The 7,807-nt window shown below is 49.8% G+C and overlaps 1 long non-coding RNA gene across 2 annotated transcripts; it reads left to right on the plus strand.

Annotated features, from left to right (window-relative positions):
• The first annotated feature begins 394 nt into the window (after positions 1-394).
• Positions 395-7,505, plus strand: LOC146755482 (uncharacterized). Of its 2 annotated transcripts, XR_014938002.1 has the most exons (5): positions 395-800; positions 2,206-2,293; positions 3,957-4,028; positions 4,469-4,623; positions 7,460-7,505. It is a non-coding gene; the product is annotated as an uncharacterized LOC146755482 (long non-coding RNA). The 2 variants fall into 2 exon arrangements; XR_014938003.1 differs by lacking the exons at positions 2,206-2,293; positions 7,460-7,505 and having other exon boundaries at positions 4,469-5,803.
• The last annotated feature ends 302 nt before the right edge of the window (positions 7,506-7,807 follow it).

Consider the following 7,807-nt stretch of genomic DNA (forward strand, 5'->3'; position numbering starts at 1 on the left):
TCAGTGTGCTCTTGCAGTGCAGATGCTGTAGTTTGCTGTAGAATCTGAATGGTTTCTGTTCCTAGGAGAGGACTGGGAGGAGGTAGTGAGAAGAGAATTCAATGCCTGAGGTGTATCTTAGTGAGAAATGTTGGCATGAGGTGCTGAAAGTCTTGAGCTGTCAAAGGCCAGTGAGGCTCAGACTCCTTAACCTGCTGGAGCAGGGTGGAAGCAAGGAGTGGGCACTGCCGTCCCACAAGCGGCACTTGGTTCTGGTCTGCCAGGTCTTTGCTGGCCTGGATTTCTTCTGAGAAGTTTGTTGGAGCTGCTTGGAGTAGTGAAGGGTGGGGAAGAAGTGCTGCTCCAGAGCTAAGGCTCGGCTTGATCATTTTGGATGGATTTAACCATGGTATCTGAAGACATAGTTTCCATCAGAATGATCCCAGCATTGTGCAAGTGTCTCAGCTGAAGCCCCTGAGCAGATGTGTGAGACCACCCGCCTCCTCCAGATGAGCCATAGGAAAGCTGACTGTGCCCAGTAATTACAGCTTCTGCAGATTGAATGTGCTTCCAAGTGTTTTCCTTAGTGATCAATCATGTCCCAGCACTCTGAGATTCCATCTCTGTCACAATCTGGAGCATCTCTGCAAACCTTGGGTGCTCATTCCCACCAGAGTTTCTTCCTTTCTCTCTTTAGAATCAGTGTGGTGCAGTTCCCTGTGTTTGTGAGCAGCAGCCAGCAGGCTGCAAGAGATCCAATGGCAGCTTTCAGCACACAGAGGGATGTGATGGGGACAGACTGTCCTTACCGCCATGCATAAGTGAGTTTTTACCGTCCTCTCTCAAGAAGTATGAAAGAATAGAGTTTGAATGATACTTGTGAGCAGGTGCTGTGCTGTAGGGGATGTCAGGTAACCATTCCTATGGGGGTGCGGGAAGGAGCAGTGAAAGTGATGTATTAGTTTGTGTTTTGGCTGTTAAAGAGGAGTTCCATTTCTGGAAGCAAAACTATGGGCTAAGATGGAAAACAGAAGGGAGAAGGCTGATACCTGGATAGTGGGCTGAGCTTTGGTGACTGCAGCCATTTGCAGTAGAAGTTTTGCTGTTTTGCACAGTGGGGTTCAGAATGGGAGCTGATGATGAATGGGAGCTGCTCGAGGGACAGACTTCCATGTACAAGTTCCAGTGCCTCAATGACTTTCTTGTAGCGAGGAACCCCAAACTGAACATAAGACTTGAGGCGCAGCCTCCCCAGTGTTGAGTCCAAGGGGATGATTACCTCTCTGCTCCTGCTGGCCACACTATTTCTTAGACAGGCCAGGATGCCATGGGCCTTCTTGGCCACCTGGGCACACTGTTGGCTCATGTTCAGCTGAGCATCGACCAACAGCCCCAGGTCCATTTCCTCTGCACAGTCCTGCAGCCACTCAGCCCCAGGCCTATAGCGCTGCATGGGGTTATTGTGGCCAAAGTGCAGGACCTGGCACTTGGCCTGGGTGTACCACATCCCATTCACCTCAGCCCAGTGAGGTTGATCCAGCTTATCTAGATCTCTCTGAAGGGGCCTCCCTTCCCTCAGGCAGATCAACACCACCTCCCAGTCAAAAGACAAAAAGAGAAGAAAGCAGAAATGAAGAAGGCTTCTCTGAGAGCTGCCCCTGCACCTGCAGAGGTGAGTCCTTGTTATGGACAGACACAGCTCTTGTTGTCAGGGCCTCCATCTGTGAGACATGAATGAGACTGTAAAATCCTGAGGGAAGTGGTGTCCTGGTTCTGTACTTGCTTTTTTCCTTTGCAGTTTTTGAAGTGTTGCACAAAATGAAGGAGAAATCTCTAAAGCAGGTGGTCGGGATGCTGGCATGGTGATGTTACTTAGTAATTAGTGCTATTATTTTGTAGTATATTAATAGTTTGCTAATAAACAAAAAACAAGGGGGGGAGGAAGGCGTTCTGATAACAGAGGATGCTGAGAAGGCAGAAACACTGAATGCCTTCTTTGCTTCTGTCTTTAGTGAAAAGGCTCTCCCTCAGAAGTCCCAGACTCTGGAGGTTAATGAGAGAGTCTGGACAATAGGAGATTTCTCTTTAGTCAGGGAAGAGGTGGTCTGTGATTGCCTAGGAAACATTAATGTCCATAAATACATGGGATGGGTGCATGGGGTGCATCCACGGGTGCTGAGAGAACTGGTGGAGGTCACTGCTGAGCTGCTCTCTGTAATCTTTCAGAGGTCTTGGAGAACTGGGGAGGTGCCTGAAGACTGGAGGATGACCAATGTCACTGCAGTCTTCAAAAAGGGCAAGAAGGAAGAGCCAGGTAATTATAGGCCAGTCAGCCTCACCTCTGTCCCAGGGAAGGTGATGGAACAGCTTGTGCTGGATGCCATCTCCAGAGAACTGGGTGATAAGGAGGTTATCAGGAGTACTCAGCATGGGTTCACCAAGGGGAGGTCGTGCTTGACCAACCTGGTGGCCTTTTATGAAGATGTCACTAGCTGGGTGGACGGGGCTAGAGTGGTAGATGTAGTCTACCTTGATTTCAGAAAGGTTTTTGATACTGTCCCCCACGACATCCTTATAACAAAGCTGAGGAAGTATGGGATAGATGAGTGGACAGTGAAGTGGGTCGTGAACTGTCTGACTGGCAGAGTGCAGAGGGTTGTCGTTGGCAGTGCTGAGAGGGGATTTGATCCAGGTTTATAAATACCTGAGGTGTGGGGGCCATAGTGGCACGGCTGGTCTCTTTTCAGTAGTGCGTGGGGACAGGACTAGGGGTAATGGGCTGAAACTTCTCCATAGGAAGTTCCGCACAAATGTGTGCAAGAACCTCTTTACGGTGAGGCTGACGGAGCACTGGAACAGGCTGCCCAGGGAGGTGGTGGAGTCTCCTTCTCTGGAGATATTCAAGACCCGCCTGAACACCTACCTGTGCGACGTGGTGTAGGGAACCTGCCATGGCAGGGGGGTTGGACTCAATGATCACTAGAGGTCCCTTCCAACCCCTACAATTCTGTGATTCTGTTGGAAGGTGGGAATGCAAGAGAGAATATTGCGAGCAAAAGCTGTGGAGCGAGATAAATGGCATGAGAAAGCAAAGCTGAGAACTAAGGAAAGCTCCAGAAGAGAAAACAAAGTCCAGTAGGGCATATTTAGAGACAGGTGAAGCATCCATGAGTGCACTGAGGAGTACTAGGGTGCTCTGGAATGTCTCTTGGGCTCCCTACAGCACACATACTTGCTCTGGGGCATGTCTGGATGTCTGTAGAGCTAATTGTGGGGCCCTGAGAAACGTCTGGGGCACATTAGGGGGCACTGGCTTCCATGTGAGTGTTCCCAGGTTCCCAGAAGTCAACAGGGAAGCCTTTGGAGACCCCTTGGGAAGACTCAGTGGGGCCCTAGAGTGATGTAGCAGCTTGTGTTGGTTGCATCTGCTTGGCAGGGAAGCGATTTCCCTGGTGAGAGCTGAGTGACTGGAAGGTGATTTCCTTGGTTTAATTAATTTAATTACCTGGATTATAATTAAATAACACTGTTCAGCGTTCATTAAAGATTTCTTTTTTTTCCAAAGTACTTCAGTTGTGCAGCTGTAGCAGCTTTGCTAAGATATATCGAGTTTATTCAAAATTCCAGTGATGCTCCTAAAGCACTTGAAGTGCATTTGAGGGGGGGAGTGACAAAACAGCTCTGAGAGACACATCATCAGATCAGAACATTGGAACGGTAACTAATAGCAGAGATTCTGATAAGAATATTGAAGTTTTCAAATTACCTTTTCTTAAAGTTGTATTTCACCAAGTTTCATCAATGTGCACACTGAAGAGCTGACTTGTTATCTTTCTTTTTATAAAAAATCATGTGTTACAATTGAGAGCAGAAGTTATAGGATGGAACATTCTCCAAGTAAAGTGCAAAAGACATTTCTTCATAGTTCCAATTAATGTCTTATGTTTTGTTCAGACTCACTAAATGATGTATTTCAGGGTACATCATGTGGGAATATAAGAAGACTATTCAGAGCAGGAGCTGCAGAGCAAGATGAACGACATGAGAAGGTAAGGCTGGGAACCAAGGACACAGCTTTTGTGTCACTCAGCCACCTGTGGCAGAGGTCAGGATTTCTGCAGGGATGGGAAATCATCCCATCACTTAGTGCCTTACAAGGAGCTGAGAAGCTTTTCTTGCTCAAGTCCTGCTTCCAAGCTTAACCACCTACAATGAAGTAGATGTCACTTTGCTGGTGTCCTTCAATTCCGTGTCTGCATTTTCCCAAAATCAGGAGGTAACCAGCTGCAGTGAAGTGAGCGATTTCAGTGCCTGTTTCTGATGGTGGCAATGAGTTCAGAGGTCACACTTAATTGATGGTGCCTGTTTCCATTCTGACAAAGTCTGTAGTTGCAGCTGACTTCCTGAGGCTGCCATACGTGGTGGTGATGCAGCCTTGGGCTTCTTGGGGATTTGCATGACTCCCACCTTTCCTTTCTGTGTCTTGCAGGTCAGCTGGTGCTGGAAGCAGCCGGTATCTGAGTAGGAATGAAGGTGAGTGCAGGAGCAGCTGCTGAGGGGAGGAAGGAAGTCCGTGCTAATGAGCTCTGGAGCATCTGCGGGTCTGGTACCAGAGGAGGCAGCAGTGATGCTGGAGGGCACGTGGTGAGTGCGTGGACAGGGTGGCACAAACGTGTGCGTGTGCTGAGGAGTTGGGTTGCACACAGGTGCACACAAAGGGGTGTTTGTGGAAGGTGTAGGCACGTACGTGTTCCCAGGGGTGGTTTGCACACGTCTGTGAATACAAAGGAGGGCACACGATGCGGTGTGTGCATGGAGGTGTGCAAAGCAGGCAGGGTGGCACACGGGTGTGCATGTGCACATGGATAGGGGAAGGCTGGGGTTACAGGTTGACCTGTGCTGAGGTGAGTGGGGGCTCACGGTGTTGCTCAGTGGTAGATTTGTTTACACTGAGTGCTAACAGGAAACTCGCACACCCTTTTTGTTTCAGCTGTGCCAGCGCTGTGATCCCTTGCTGCTGGGATGTGCTGTTGGAAGGATGGTGTGCATGCCGAGCTCCCATCACTTCCAAGCCCTACAATTCTGTGATTCTGTGAATCAAGTGTAGAGCAAAAGGGATGTTTGGGCCAGGTGACTGTAAGAAGGCTGGCTGCTTTGGATGGTGGCAGCTGATGGAAACAGGTGCTCTGGGGACCGTTCAGCTTTTAACAGAAGACAGGGGTCCTGCAGGAAGAACGACTAGGTTCTCAAAAGGCTTCAGACATGCACACAGAGTACATCTGTCCTGCCGTGCCGTCTCTGCTTCTTTTTGATGAAAGCATTTTCATGACCACTTGTTGTGGCTGTTGCTTGTAGAAGGAGGAATGTTAGGTGCAGTTCTCACTGAGAACTTCTGCTAGGATTTCTGTGTAATTTGAATCATGAGTGTTAGCACAGTGAGTTGAAGGAGGGCCCCGGAAGCAAATTTGTTGCTGTTGAAGCACTGTGTGATGAGCAGGTGCGTGGTAAGACGTGCTGGCAGATGTTGAAGCCACTTTAAGATTGAGGTGAGAAGGAAAGGCGATGAAGGAGCTGATGGCAAAGAGCTTCCTTAGGAGGCTTGGTGCTTGCATGGGATTGTATCCGATCAACTTCTTGTGTGCTGGTGTCCATCTGTGGTTTGTGGAGCAGTTTTCATTCCAGGGTCTGTCTGGTAGGACTGTGGCTTGGGCCAGGCCAGGGCGAATCCAGTGTGCTTTACTCTCGTTCTTAGTGCTTGTTTTTGCTCAGGTGTCAATCCTCACAGAGCAAGGCCTGAGGGTGGGGTTTGCGGAGAAAGAGGACATGCAGGCCTTGTGTGACACCCACGGAGCTGCAGCGAGGCTGCATTGGTGTAAAACAAGGGAAATGCACAGAGATCTGAAGGTGGGTTTTGGGCTCGACTTATGCCAGAGGGGATGTGCGTGCTCCTTTACAATGTGCGTTTTCTGCCTACTGTATGGCAGGTGGGCTTGGAAAGTTGTTTCCGTGTTTCTGTTGTTGGGAGAAGCAGATATCAACTCTTCTCTCTATTGAAAGATTTAACAAAAGAGCCTCTCCTTGCTTCTTAGTGTATGAATCACAGAATCATAGAATCACCAGGGTTGGGAAAGACCTAAAAGAACAGTCCAACCGTTCTCTTATTACCAATAGCTCCCAATAAACCACGTCCTTCAACACAACATCCAGTCATTCCTTGAACACCCCCAGGTGGGATGGCTCCACCACCTCCCTGGGCAGTCCATTCCAGTGCCTGGCCACCCTTTCTGAGAAGTAATATTTCCTAATGTCCAGCCTGAACCTCTCCTGCCGCAGCTTGAAACCATTCCCTCTAGTTCTATCAGTAATGACATGAGAGAAGAGGCCGACCCCCAGCTCACTGCAACCTCCCTTCAGGAAGTTTTAGAGAGCAATGAGGTCTCCCCTGAGCCACCTCTTCTCCAGGCTGGACATTCCCAGCTCCCGCAGCCTCTTCTCATATGGCTCCATTGTGCTCCAGACCCCTCACCAGCTTTGTTGCCCTTCTTTGAACACGTTCCAATGCCTCAGTGTCTTTTTTGCAGTGAGGGGCCACAAACTGGAAACAGAATTCGAGTTGTGGCATCACCAGTGCTGAGTACAGGGGGACAATCGCCTCTCTGCTCCTGCTGGCATCAGTGTTTCTGATACATACATTCTCATGTATGTAAGTGTCACATGTGTGACATCCTTTTTGATGGAGTTCCGTGACGGGAGTTCAGTGGATTTGAGAGCTGACTTGAAGCCTGTGGGCATCACCCAGGAGTTGGGGTGAGAGGATGAGGCGTAGGAACAGGAACCTCTTTGGTCGTTATTAACTCCCAACTTTTTGGTCAGGAATCTCTGTGTGTTTTTTTATCATGTAAAGAACAGAGTCATTGTGCAGCTTGTGAATGAATTGATTCACGCCTGCTGATTGGTGCTGTTCTCTACAGGGAGCTGCAGTGGAAATGGACACTTGTGGTCCACTGTCTGCCCCCCTCCCGCATGCCCAGATCAGCCAAGTTGTCAAGGCCTGGCTCTTGGTTGGTGAATTGTGCCAAGGTCAGAGAGTTGGATTTTCTGGGCTTTGAGACACGTCTTCCAGATGCACGTTGTGTTATTTCTGATGTGTTGACCTGTTGAGGTCCAGCCCCAAATGAGGATTCAAGTACTACCACCGCAGGAATGGTTTAGATTGGAATTGGAATGCAGAAGGCTGAAGCCAGCAGGAGCAGGGAATCCATCATCCAAGGGCTTGGTGCAGCTCTTCTTTGCTCAGTTGTGGAAGCATCGTAAAGTTGCTGGGCGGACAGGCATCACGTAGCCTGAGACTCAGCATGACTTGCAGCAAGTGGATGGGACGGTTGTGCTGTGTGTGTTATTCCATGACTGTCTTAGCCCTGCTCACTGACCTGCTCTTTCTCTCTCCTCTCCTCGCCCTCCACCCACTGCCTCGGTGCAGCTTTTGCTCTCATTTCATCCGAGCAAAGCGACAAGGAACTGCTGCAGATAGCTTGAGGTGATCTCACTGCCAGGTACGTGCCATGTTTTGTCCCCCCGCATGGTTTTGCAGGCCGTGTGGCACCGTGTTTAGTAACACAGCCTCATGCAGCTTTGATGTGACCCTGGTCACGGGTGGGTTTCTTCACTGCCCTGCAGCTCAGCCCTCAGAAGGGCTGTCTCTCAGAATGGCCACCCTAGACCCCGTCCCCATCTCTGCTGCCCTCCCCGTCCCTTCAGCCGTTCCCGGTTCGGGCCGGGCGACACCGGGCAGGTGGGTGAGCGGAGCGGGGCAAGATGGCGGTAGGGA

The sequence above is a fragment of the Coturnix japonica genome, chromosome 32 (genome assembly GCF_054131305.1).
Source record: "Coturnix japonica strain WE chromosome 32, WE-NBRP24, whole genome shotgun sequence".
Taxonomy (NCBI): Eukaryota; Metazoa; Chordata; class Aves; order Galliformes; family Phasianidae; genus Coturnix; species Coturnix japonica.